The following is a 14,614-nucleotide window of genomic DNA, read 5'->3' on the forward strand; positions in this document are numbered from 1 at the left end:
AACAAGGCTAAATCTGCATAAAGTTAGCTATATTGAGTTCCTAGAGTTCAATAACATCCAGATCTATGGTCTCCATTCTAAGGAGAGCTCAAATCTCGAGTTTGAATCATATAAAGCTCCAAAAGAGATATAAACAAGCATAAAGAGGGTTTAATGGAAGAATAAGCAAGGTAATAACTTTATTACCAGAATATGAAGCAGATGGAAGCTAGCTCTTAGATCTCCTTTCTCTTCTATAGATCTTCTTTCCTTCCTTCCCTTCTACAACTCCCAAGCTACCACAAAACACTCAAGCTTAACAATGGGGGCTAGGGTTTTACAGAGAAATGCTCTAAAGGTGCTGGAGGTTGGGGTGGGAGGCTATAATGACGTTTAAATAGGGTACAAACCCTGGGATTTAGGGTTTCATCCAGACTAGCGGACTCGCTGAGTCGGCACGCTCAATCCACGTGCAGACCCGCTGCTACTCGACGAGTTAGGGCTATTGACTCGTCGAGTAGCTTCTAAAACAAGAAGAATAATAATTAAAATGCATACCAGGAACGGGGCGTTACAATTCTCCCCCACTTATCTTAGACTTCGTCCTCGAAGTCTGCTTCTTCTGAATCCGAAAATAACTCCGGATAATGCTCCCTCATCTCCTCCTCGGTCTCCCATGTCCATTCTGAACCCTTTCGATGTTGCCACTACACCTTCACTAGTTGAACCACCTTGTTCCTCAAGGTCTTCGTCTTCCGATCCAAGATCGCAACTAGCCTCTCAATGTAATTCAGGCTGCTATCAACCTGAATATCCTCCAATGGTACCACTGCTGACTCATCCACCAAACACTTCCGCAACTGAGAGACATGGAAAGTGTTGTGGATCTGGCTAAGCTCTGCTGGAAGATCCAAACGGTAGGCAACCCGACCTACCCGGGCCAAAACCCTAAAGGGACCAATGAACCTGGGGCCCAGCTTGCCCCTCTTCCGGAACCTGATGACACCCTTCCAGGGTGACACTTTCAGGAGGACCATATCGCCTACCTGAAACTCCAAATCAGAACGCCTCCTATCGGCGTAACTCTTCTGCCGACTCTGAGCCGTATGGAGCCGGCTACGAACCTGCTGAATCAACTCTGTGGTCTTAAGCACCATCTCTGTGCTCCCCATAACTCTCTGACCGACCTCGCCCCAACAGATTGGGGTCCTACACTTCCTCCCGTAAAGCATCTCGAAAGTTGGGCGGTCAATACTGGCGTGGTAACTGTTGTTATACGAAAATTCCGCTAATGAAAGATACGTATCCCAACTACCACCAAAATCTAGAACACATGCCCGAAGCATGTCCTCGAGAGTCTGAATCGTTGTCTCACTCTGCCCGTCCGTCTGAGGGTGGAAAGCGGTGCTGAAGTGAAGACGAGTCCCCATCTCGTCATGGAACCGCTTCCAAAACCTGGAAGTGAACCGGACGTCTCGATCTAATACTACTGATACAGGCACTCCATGTCGTGCCACTACCTCGCGCACATAAATATCGGCTAGATTTTTGGCCGATATGCTCTCCTGAATCGGTACGAAATGCGCACTCTTGGTCAGTCGATCCACTATGTGTTGGATTAGGTGTCTAAGCCCATAACTATAATTGGTATGTACTTGAATTGATAGCAGCACAGTCCTTTTGGGTTGCCCTCAACCTAGCAACTGGACAAGGAAATTATGAAAGGAGAGATATTAATTTATAAGATTAATAAATTAATATATATATATAAATGATTTATTAATATGTTAATGGATTAATATATTAATTAGAAATCATCATGTTTAATTAATTGTTAGCCAGAAATTAATCAGAATTGATTTTGGAGTTAAAAGAATTAATTATAAGGTGCAGGGACTAGTTTGCAATTATCTAATAGTTGAGTGGAAGGCTCTAGAACCCCCTTGGAAGAGGGTGGACGAAATCTTTAGGGGAAACCCTAATAATTTCGTCCATAGGGGCTTGGATAAGGCCCTTGGGTTTGCTTAGGCCCTAAGCAAAGGATAACTAGGGTTTCCCTTAAACCCTAGATCCCTCAGCTATATAAGGAGCCTCCTGGTTCATGTTTTTGGTCACTCTTTCTTTTGAAGAAACCCTAAGGCCGAGATTTTGCATACTCCCTCCCCTCTCTCTTCTTCTACTTTCCTTCTTGCTAGTCATTGGGTGTGATTCCATTAGAGGCATTACACTTGTGGTGCTAAAGCTTCCAAGAAGATCAAGATCAAGATCAAGGGAATATCAATTGTTTCCTATAACAATTGAAAGGTATGTAAACCCTAAACCCTAGTTTGTTAATTTCGAAATTAGCCTCTCTCCTCTAGGGTTCTTGTTTTGCAATTCAAAGTTGTATGTTCAATAGTTAAAACATAGATCCAAAGTAGGTTGCATGTGAACTTAGGAATTGTTTCTAGTTTATTTGTTTTACCTAAAACCCACTAGTGGTATCAGAGCCATTGTTGTTTTAAATTGAATTGCTACAATTGTTGAATTGCAAATTAGGGTTTATAGCTATTAAACCCTAAAGGCCAATTTTTCGATTTCTAGGGTTTTGGATCAAAGGGTTTTTTCGAAAACCCTAGCCTCCAAAGAACCCTAATCGAAATTAGGGTTAGGGTTTTGAAAACTCTAGCCTCCTCCCTTGTGAATTTCGAAATATGCTAAGAGGATAACTAGGGTTTCTTGTTTTTGGATAATTGTTACTTAATTAGATTAATTGGATAATTATCCTTACCCTATTTTTCGAAATTAGAGGGATAAGGATTAGGATTAAATTAATTGATTAATTTAATTAGATAATCCTTACAAGATTTAATAATTTGATTAATAGTTAATTAATAGATAGATATTAAATCTAGTTAATTGGTTTATTTAAATTTGAATTTAACAGCTTAAATTTCGAAATTTATATAAACCCTTGAAGTTTTAAAAAGTTTTAAAACACACCTTATATATATATTATAATTAAAGGTTTAATATTATATGTATAAGAATATGGTCAGTCAAATCGCTAGTATGCCTCATTCACGAAGCTAATCTATAAGGGGGGGTATAAGGAAACTGCCTATAAAATGGTAGTTGAATGGGTGTCTACTCTCACCCACCGCTTCCTTGATTAGTGGAGGGTCGTTAGCAGAACGGATTTGATAGGACAACTACTTCTCATTAAAAGTATAATGATATTAAAAGTACTAGAACATTATTTTCAAAAATCCCAACTCTAGTTACTTTAGGAAAAATGTGAAAAGTATGCTAATCCATGAAATTGCACATTATGCTTTATTGGTCGTTAGTGGAGCGTGTGTGGTTAACCAGCACACTAAAAGGCACTAATAAAGAGTAGTAATGGGTATCTCATAATTGTCATTTTGATGGAGCGTGTGTGGTTTACCAGCACATCAATAGTTAATGATAAAGACAATGAGGTTACCAAGCACATTTGCATGGTTATTCACATCTTGTTTGTGATCCTCGGCATCCCAGTCACAAATAGAAGAGCATAATCTGAGATTAAAACATGCCATTGAATAGTTTCAATGTATCTCAAAAGAATTAGGAATTTCACTTCGTTTTTTTTCGTCTAATGGTGGAATTGGTGAATCGTCATTCACCTACCTTTATGAAATTTGCACTTGGATCTCGGCATCCCATTTCTGAGTTGTGAATCTTCATAGTTGGATCCTAACCTTGATATTATATCTTTGGGTTATTTTATTAAGGTATCTTGAAATCTAACTAAAACTTTTTTTTCAGATGTCTACTCCTGGAAACACTTCTGCTTCGTCCTCCTCCAACCAAAACTTCTCTTTGCTCAATATCTGCTCCAAAGTCGTTATGGATGGCTCAAACTATAACGATTGGATGCGCAACATCAAGATGGCTCTTCGTTTCGAGAACAAAGAATATGTTCTTGAAAAGGAGCTCAAAGAGCTTGATGAGAATGAAGCTACTCCTGAAGATCTTGCTGCCTACAAGAAACATTACGATGATGCTACCAAAGTGGCATGCATCATGGTGGCAACTATGTCCCCAGAACTGCAGAGGTACTATGAGGACTACTGGCCTTTCGAGATGAACAAGGACCTTATGGAAAAGTACCATAAGCGAGCTCGTCAAGAAAAGTTCGAAGTAGTCAAGTCACTCATGGCTTGCAAGATGAAAGATGGGGAGTCGGTTGTGTCACATGTGCAAAGAATGCAACGCTACATAGAGCGTTTGGTCAAGCTCAATATTCACTTTGATGAGGAATTGGCCATTGACATGGTCTTGAACTCACTTCCTGAATGTTATGGTCAGTTTATTCTAACTTACCATTTGAACAATACTGAGCAGACCTTGGCCGAATTGCACAACTTGTTGCAGACAGCTGAGGCAGGGATGAAGGGTAAAAGTATACCCTCCACACCTACGAGTGCCCCTGTGTTGGCTATTGGACAGGGAAAGGGGAAAAAGAGGAAAGGTCCTCCCAAGCAAAACTGGAAGAGCAAGGCTCAAGCTGGGTCGTCTAGTAATGGCCCAAAGGCTAAGCCCAATGGTTCCACTCCCCATGTTTCTGATCCAAAAGAGGCCGTTTGCTTTTACTGCAGTCAAAAGGGGCATTGGAAGAGATCTTGCCCACAATATCTGCAAGATATCAAGGATGGCAAAGTGAAGCCATCTTCGGCGGGTATTTACACTATTTATGCTAATAACTCATTATCTTCTCGTTCATGGGTCCTTGATACAGGATGTGGTTTTCATATCTGTTCTGATTTGCAGGGACTAAAGGAAAGTGAGGAGATAGAGCGAGGAAGGATAAACTTGATCATGGGAAACAGAAAGTCTTCACCAGTAACCAAGATCGGAGTTTATCAGCTTCTGCTTAGTAATGATGTTAGATTAGATTTAATAAATTGTTGCTATTCGTCTGAGATGACGAGAAACATTATTTCATTTCATGCATTGTTCAGACAAGGTTTTACATATTCTTTTAATGATTTGAATGGTTCAATTTCTGTTTATAAGAATGGTGTTTTTATGTTTGAAGCTTTGCCTTGTAATGGTGTGTATGAAACAGTGACTTGTGTTGATAGCCTAGGAAATAGTGTACTTAATATTGACTTGTCTAATAGTGTAGACAAGGCATGCTAGTGGCATTGTCGTCTTGGACACATTAACAAGAAACGCATAGCCCAACTCCAAAAGGATGGAGTGTTGGAATCATTTGACCTAAAATCAGATGATATGTGTGAATCTTGTCTTTTGGGAAAGATGAAAAAATCACCATTCACAGGGTCTTGTGAAAGAGGTGAAGGTCTGTTGGATCTCATACACACAGATGTGTGTGGGCCATTCAGATCAACTACAAGAGATGCTAATCGATTCTATGTGACTTTCACTGACGATTATAGCAGGTATGGATATATCTACTTGATCAAGCATAAGTGAGAAACTTTTGAAAAGTTCAAAGAGTTTAAGCATGAAGTCGAAAATCAATTGGGCAGAAAGATAAAGATACTTAGATCCGATAGAGGCGGGGAGTATCTTAGTATCGAGTTTAACGACTATCTGAAAGAATGTGGGATAGTCTCACAATTGACTCCTCCTAGGACACCACAGTTAAATGGTGTAGCTGAGAGGCGCAATCGAACCTTGTTAGACATGGTTCGTTCTATGATGAGTCAGGCTTCGCTTCCTATTCACTTCTGGGGGTATGCCTTAGAGACAGCCGCCCACATCCTCAATCTTGTCCCTACAAAGAAGGTTGCCAAAACACCTCACGAAATGTGGACAGGGAAAGTTCCCTCGTTAGCACATATTAAAGTCTGGGGTTGTGAAGCTTTCGTAAGACGAGAGACTCACGACAAGCTAGCAGCTAGAAGTGAGAAATGTGTTTTCATTGGTTACCCAAAGCAGTCTTTTGGATATTTGTTCTACAGGCCTAGTGAGAACGTGGTCTTTGTAGCACGAAGAGGAGTCTTTCTTGAAAGAGAGCTCATATTCAAAGAGGACAGTGGGAGCACTATTGACCTTGAAGAAATTCAAGAGTCAGCCAATGAAGGAACCTTAGATGACACTAGCACTCAACCAGAGGAAACAGTTCATGTTGAACCAATCGATAACTCATTACCTCTTAGAAGATCCACTAGGATGAGTGTGCCACCTGAGTTGTATGGTTTTCATATTACTTCAGATGGTGATACATTAATAAGTGACAGAACACTGGTAAACTTAGATGAACCAGTCACTTATAAGGAAGCAATGGCAGGCCCAGAGGCTTCCAAGTGGAAAGAGGCAATGGACAGCGAGATTAAGTCCATGTATGACAACCAAGTTTGGAATTTGGTTGATAGTGCACCAGGTCGTAAGACAGTTGGGTGCAAATGGATCTTCAAGAAGAAGACAGACATGGATGGAAATGTGCACACATTCAAGGCTCGACTGGTTGCAAAAGGTTTCACTCAAACCCCAGGGGTTGACTATGATGAGACCTTCTCACCAGTAGCTAAGATTAAATCTATTAGGATATTGCTCGCCATAGCTGCCTTTCATGATTATGAAATCTGGCAGATGGATGTCAAAACTGCTTTCCTTAATGGGAAGTTGGCTGAAGATGTTTACATGAGTCAACCAGAGGGTTTTGTTGATGCAAAGTTCCCCAATAGAGTGTGCAAGCTTGAGAAATCCATTTATGGATTGAAACAAGCATCTCGCAGTTGGAATCTTTGCTTCCATGAGAAAGTCAAAGAGTTTGGTTTCTCTAGAAGTGAAGATGAGTTCTGTGTGTATATCAAGGCTAGTAGGAGTATAGTAACTTTTCTGGTGTTGTATGTCGATGACATATTACTCATTGGTAACGACGTTCCAACCTTGAAAGAAGTTAAGTCTTGGCTTGGAAAGTGATTTGCCATTAAAGACCTTGGAGAAGCTGCCTATATTCTTGGGATTAGAATATTGAGAGATAGAAAGAAGAGACTAATTGGACTTAGTCAGAGCACATACTTGGATAAGGTACTAAAGAGGTTTAGTATGGAAAATTCCAAGAAGGGAGAGCTACCTATCCAGAGCAATACCAAATTGAGTAAGACTCAATGCCCGAGTACAGATGTTGAAATAGATGACATGAGTCGTGTACCTTATGCTTCCGCTGTCGGATCGATCATGTACGCTATGACATGTACTCGCCCTGATGTGGCATTTGCTTTGAGCATGGTCAGTCGCTATCAGGGAAACCCAGGTAGAGCTCATTGGATAGCAGTTAAGAATATACTCAAGTATTTGCGAAGGACAAAGGACGGGGTCCTTGTGCTTGGTGGCAGTGACACTTTGAGAGTAGATGGTTACAGTGATGCCAGCTTTCAGACGGATAGAGATAACTTCCGTTCTCAGTCGGGCTGGGTGTTTTTACTGAATGGAGGAGCAGTTACTTGGAAGAGTTCCAAGCAAAATACAGTGGCTGATTCTACTTGTGAATCAGAGTACATAGCAGCAAGTGAAGCGTCGAAAGAAGCAGCTTGGTTGAGGAACTTCATCGGGGATCTCGGAGTTGTTCCAACCATCCAGGAGCCTATGGAACTGTTCTGCGATAATGAAGGAGCGGTTGCCTTGACAAAGGAACCGAGAGATCATGGTAAGACCAGACATATCGACAGAAAGTACCATTTCATCAGACATAGAGTAGAAGAAGGCCATCTTATAGTAAAGAGGGTGTCATCTGAAGATAACCCAGCAGATCCTCTCACAAAGGGTCTGAGTAGGGCTAAGCATATTCAGCATGCTCGAAGCATAGGACTGAAAGATGATATTAGTTTTAGTAGTTAGATTAGTTTTGAAACTTGTAACAAAGTAAATGTAATTGACTTTTGGTGATTAAATAATAAAGTATTATTTATAAGTTTGGCTACTACCTTTTGTCAATTGTTTATTATTGTGTTTCATATTTTGCATGTTTTACTTCCTGAATAATTAGATTATTCAAACTCCACAGTCGCTCGTACTTTTGGAAGTAAGTAGTGAATTAAGACTGTCATGAATTGGATTGCAGATTGTCTAAGGATAGACATGGCAATAGAATTGCTGCAATGTTCATGAGTACTCAGAAATTGAGATTTGAGTATTGGATAAACCCTCGCTCAGAGTATCACTTCATGGAATTCATCACGAGTAATACTGAGACGATAATATCTTATAATCTTGAAACGAAGATATATGAGTTGTAATTTACAAAATCGGTAATACATTGGTGATACGAAACCGCATCAGTAACTTGGTGTTATAAAACGTATTGTCATGTATAATTTGATGAGTAAAAGATACAAGCATATGAGTCAACGTTTATTCGTTCCTTTTTCCCTAACAGGAAAAGCGATATCTGTGGGCCCCTCGATGATTTGGTGTTGACTTATGTGCTGGGCCCAGCCAGGACTAAATTGATGTGTTCAATTAGAAGTCCTACATCATCACAAATCAGGAATCGGGAAACATAGATTCTGGACAAAGAGATTGATTACATTCCATGTCTTATGTCTAGGGATATCTAGCAGAATGAAGGATTATATGATCACTTATCTTAGGACACGTAACTGACTGGGTCAGAGTTCGGCAGCAGCTTTTGGAAGCTACAATTTGCTGGTCAAATTTAGAAGACATACTAGCAATTATAGTTACAGACTTATCCAAGTGGGAGACTGTTGGATTAGGTGTCTAAGCCCATAACTATAATTGGTATGTACTTGAATTGATAGCAGCACAGTCCTTTTGGGTTGCCCTCGACCTAGCAACTGGACAAGGAAATTATAAAAGGAGAGATATTAATTTATAAGATTAATAAATTAATATATATATATATATATAAATGATTTATTAATATGTTAATGGATTAATATATTAATTAGAAATCATTATGTTTAATTAATTGTTAGCCAGAAATTAATCAGAATTGATTTTGGGGTTAAAAGAATTAATTCTAAGGTGCAGGGACTAGTTTGCAATTATCTAATAGTTGAGTGGAAGGCTCTAGAACCCCCTTGGAAGAGGGTGGACGAAATCTTTAGGGGAAACCCTAATAATTTCGTCCATAGGGGCTTGGATAAGGCCCTTGGGTTTGCTTAGGCCCTAAGCAAAGGATAACTAGGGTTTCCCTTAAACCCTAGATCCCTCAGCTATATAAGGAGCCTCCTGGTTCATGTTTTTGGTCACTCTTTCTTTTGAAGAAACCCTAAGGCCGAGATTTTGCATACTCCCTCCCCTCTCTCTTCTTCTACTTTCCTTCTTGCTAGTCATTGGGTGTGATTCCATTAGAGGCATTACACTTGTGGTGCTAAAGCTTCCAAGAAGATCAAGATCAAGATCAAGGGAATATGAATTGTTTGCTATAACAATTGAAAGGTATGTAAACCCTAAACCCTAGTTTGTTAATTTCGAAATTAGCCTCTCTCCTCTAGGGTTCTTGTTTTGCAATTCAAAGTTGTATGTTCAATAGTTAAAACATAGATCCAAAGTAGGTTGCATGTGAACTTAGGAATTGTTTCTAGTTTATTTGTTTTACCTAAAACCCATTACTATGACCCAAATCAAATCAACTCCACGTGCGGTCCTGGGAAGCTTAGTGATGAAATCCATAGTGATATCCTCCCATTTCCACACGGGAATGTCTAACGGCTGCATCTTGCCGTGGGGCCTCTGATGTTCCGCCTTGACCTTCCTGCAGGTCAGGCATCTCTCCACATACCAAGCTACGTCCCGCTTCATGCAGGGCCACCAATAATCGGGTCGAAGATCTCTGTACATCTTCGTCGCCCCTGGGTGGATGGAGAACCGAGACTTGTGGGCGTCATCCATCAGCACCTGCCGTAATCCTCCCCAGTACGGTACCCAAACTCTTCCATGAAGGGTCAACAATCCTCGACTATCATAGTCAAAGGAAGCTACTCGGCCAACAATCCTCTCTCACTTCTGACTCTCCTCCTTCAGGCCCTCAACCTGTGCCTCTCTAATCTGCTCCAATAATGGAGTAATCACAGTCATCCTCAGACAAATATCCCTGATCGGGGCAGCTACCGCCTTACGGCTCAGGGCGTCGGCCACTACGTTGGCCTTGCCCGGATGATAAAGGATCTCACAGTCATAATCCTTTACCACGTCTAACCATCGGCGCTGCCTCATGTTCAAATTCGGCTGATCCATGAGGTACCTCAAACTCTTGTGATCCGTGTAAATGATACAGCGGACCCCATAGAGGTGATGTCTCCAAATCTTGAGGGCGAACACCACTGCCCCCAACTCTAAATCGTGTGTCGGATAGTTAGCCTCGTGAGGCTTCAACTGTCTAGAGGCATAAGCTATCACATGCCCTCGCTGCATCAACACTGCTCCCATACCCATGATCGAAGCATCACAGTAGACTACGAAGTCATCCACTCCCTCCGGCAGGGTAAGAATCGGCGCCTCACATAGTCGCTGCCTGAGCGTCTCAAAAGCTGTCTGCTGCTCAGGTCCCCAGCAAAACACTACTGACTTCTTGGTCAGTCGGGTCAATGGTACTGCTATCTTGGAGAAATCCTGGATGAATCTCCTGTAGTACCCTGCCAAACCCAGGAAGCTCCGAATCTCAGATGGAGACTTCGGGACCTCCCACTGCATCACAGCCTCTACCTTGGCCGGATCTACTAGTATACCCTTCTGGTTGACGAGGTGTCCAAGGAACTGCACCTCGCGCAACCAGAACTCACACTTGGAGAACTTCGCGAACAGTCTCTCCCTCCTCAGCGTCTCTAGCACCTCTCTCAGGTGCTCCTCATGCTGCTCCTGAGTCTTGGAATAAACCAAGATGTCATCAATGAACACTATCACTGACCGATCCAGCATCGGTCTGCATACGCGGTTCATGAGATCCATGAACGCGGCTGGAGCGTTGGTGAGCCCGAACGGCATCACCACAAACTCATAATGACCATAGCAGGTCCTAAAAGCGGTCTTCTGCACATCCTCATCCCTGACCCGCATCTGGTGATATCCTGACCGTAGATCAATCTTGGAGAACCAAGATGCTCCCTAAAGCTGGTCAAACAAATCGTCTATCCTCGGGAGTGGGTAACGGTTCTTCACCGTTACCTTGTTCAGCTCCCGGTAATGTATGCACATACGGTGCGACCCATCCTTCTTCCTCACGAACAGGATCAGGGATCCCCATGGTGAACTACTCGACCTGATGAAACCCTTGTCTAGCAGCTCCTGCAGCTGCGTAGACAACTCCTGCATCTCTGGAGGAGCCAGCCGATATGGTTCCTTGGCTATCGGAGCCTCACCCGGAACCAGGTCAATCCGAAACTCGACCTGTCTTTCCGGAGGTATCCCAGGCAAGTCCTCCGGGAATACGTCCGGATACTCTCGCACTACTGGTACATCGTCAACTGTCGCCTTACCCTTCTCCCGGGCATCTATAACATAGGCGATGTACCCTGCGCAACCCTGCTGAACGTAGCGCCTCGCTCTCGCTGCTGAACAAAGAACTGGTCCGCGCTGTGGCCTCTCGCCCTGAATCACTAACTCTCCCCCACTGGGAGTGCGAACCCTCACTAACTGCAGCTCACAATAAATCACTACCCTATTGGGGCTCAGCCAATCCATACCCACTATAACCTTATTCCCTCGCAGGGGAATAGGAACCAGATCTACTGAAAACTGCTCATCAAATAACTGCAGCGAACACCCCCTATGTACCCTCGCGACCCTGGCGGTCCTGTCATCAGCTATCTCTACATCGAGCGGGCAATCCAGCTCCCCTGGAGCTCTGCTAAACCTCTTGCTAAGCCCAAGTGAAACAAATGATCGGGTGGCCCCCAAATCAAACAATACTGTAGCTGAAATGCCGTTCACTAAGAACGACCCTATACGAAAACATATAACTATGAGAAACAAACAATATCAAATAAGAGACAAGAGGAAAATACATACCCATCACCACATCAGGAGTCGCTCACGCCTCCTCTACTGTCATATGGAAAGCTCTACTCTTCGCCACTAGCGCCTCACCCCGGCCCTGACGGCCATCTGTAATCCTCAATGTAGTAGGGGCAGGTGCCACCACCTTTCCTGCTGCTGCCAAACTCGGACACTGAGACTTTTTATGTCCCCTCTGATTGCAATGGAAGCAAATCAGATCAGATGCTGCGGTAGTGGTGGGAGTAGCTGTACAATCTCTACTCATATGCCTGGTCCGGCCGCACTTGTAGCAACGGGGACTCCCTGCCTTGCACGCACCATCGTGCAATCTACCACACTTGCCACATCGACTGTGGCTCTGCTGTCCTCTAGATCTGTGATCCGATACCTTGGGCTTTTTGCCCGAACTCCCTGTGCCAGATGCCATCTCTGGCTTCCTCTTCTTCTCTATCTCCAAATCTATCTATCTCTCTCTCGAGCCCTCGCAATCATATCATCCAGCGTTTTACGGCTGGACCGGCTCACAAACTGGCGGATATCACTCTGCAACATCTCATGATAACGGGCCTTCTTCATTTCCTCATCATCTGCGTACTGAGGAACGAGAAGAGCCCTCTCCCTGAACTTGGCAGTAATCTCTGCCACTGTCTCTGTAGTAGTCTGGGTGAGATCCTGAAACTCCCTGGCTAACTGCCGCACCTCAATAACCGGTGCAAACTCGGCTCTGAACCTGGTAGTAAAATCAGCCAGGTCATCGCATCAAGAGCGGCGTCATCTCCGATAACTTGCCCAATCTCCTCCTACCAATCTCGTGCCCTGTCCTTCAGAAGACAGGATGCTAGACTGACCTTGTCCCCCTCTGGACATCTGCTGGTGCGGAACGCAATGGCGAAATCTGCCAACCACATGGTACTTGCAATGGGTTCCCGTACCCCATGGTAGTCTGGAGCTCCACAAGCCCGGAACTCCCTGAAGGTGAGTGTGCGCGACCCCATCATGGCCGCCACCTCAACACGGAATATGCTCAACCTCTCGTCCATCAGCTCTAAAATACCCTCCTTGATCGAACCGAAGATCACAGGAGTCTGCTCAAGTATGGTGCGAGTAACCACTGAAGAGAGGAACTCCCTGGTCTGGTCATCTAGATGCTCGGCCCCCGAGCCTGATTCTGATCCTTCGTCGGCTCCTGAACTGCCGACTGCTGGCCTAGGGCGTAAAACCACCATTCTGAAATCACAACATGATAAACGTCAGAATCACTGATATATCTCAAGGGATCACTACTACTTACAAGTTCCCTGGTCTCATCTCAGCCTTCCTTGGTTCAAGTACGAATCCTCTGCTTCCAGTAGTACAGGCCCATACTACCTTCCACATCTATCCGTACTTTCCTCAAGAACTGCCTTAACTCCACCAAGTCACTTCTACTGTTACTGATCTCTACTACTCTCATCCTAGGCTTGCCCTAGGGAAATCTCTGACTCTACCCAACCCAGTCCTCAGCTGCTGAAGGCCTCCTCGTAATGCCAATTAGCCATCACCTGAATACCATCACATGTGACGAGGCTCAAATAATCCTTCGAGTACAAGACTTGTACGTACAACGGTTAGACTCAAACAAGAGTTGCACAATAGGTCCAAATCCAGCACTCTGAGATTATTCAACCCTTATCACATGTGACGTGACGTATTCACTTAATGGTTAACTCCCATCACTCAGAGTTCCACAAAGCACAAAGCAAGCAGCATTCAGACATAGAAACTACTCAAGCAATTCTATCCTCATAACAAGAAACTGTACTAACATACAATGCTAAGCTCATACTATCAGGCATAACCTAAACAGGCTATCCTACTACTGTCTACTCAATACTAGCATGCAATTCTCGTAAAGCTGAAACACATATAGCAAGCACATAAGGCATCCTCCTAGATCCTTAGTCCTATTCTAGCATGTTGTTCTACTGAAACTGAAACTGATAATCATAACATAAACTTGTATGGGTAATTTGGGAGTACTTACTTGAGCTCGACTGATCGCATGCACCACACCCTTTTTCTCTTTTTCAAAAACTCTTTTCTTTTTAAGTTTTCTTTTTCAGAAATTCTTTTGAAAATCTTTTTACCATTTCCTTAGTTTGAGTCCAGTCACACCCGAAAGTGTGCCTGAATCCCTCAAACCAAGACTCTGATACCAACTTGAAACATCCCAAAATACAACCCAAAAAATTTTTTGTTTGAAAAATTACTAAACCATAATATCATATATTAAAAGATAAAACCATGAATCATGTATCTCAAAATGTCATAATAAACTTATCGAATCGGAACTAATGTCAAATCATATCAAAATATCAGAGTAAAACTCCCAGGCTAAAACTGTAACTGTGGTGTGTGCCATGCCATCATCCCGAGCTCTTCCCCTTGCTAGCGGAAGTACCAGAAACCAAAACTGAAACTGTAAGCACAAAGCTTAGTGAGCTCCCCCAAACTACCACATACCATACAATAACATATAAAGCAACTACTGGGCCTCGCCCACTGCATCGGATCGAAGACCGAAAACTGCATCGGACCGGAGTCCGGAAACTGCATCAGACCGAAGTCCGGAACTAACCAGGGCCTTGCCCTCTGCATCGGACCGAAGTCCGGAACTAACCAGGGCCTTGCCCTCTGC

This window comes from Lactuca virosa, chromosome 8 (assembly GCF_052849685.1).
Source record: "Lactuca virosa cultivar CGN04683 chromosome 8, Lactuca_virosa_CGN04683_v6, whole genome shotgun sequence".
NCBI lineage: Eukaryota > Viridiplantae > Streptophyta > Magnoliopsida > Asterales > Asteraceae > Lactuca > Lactuca virosa.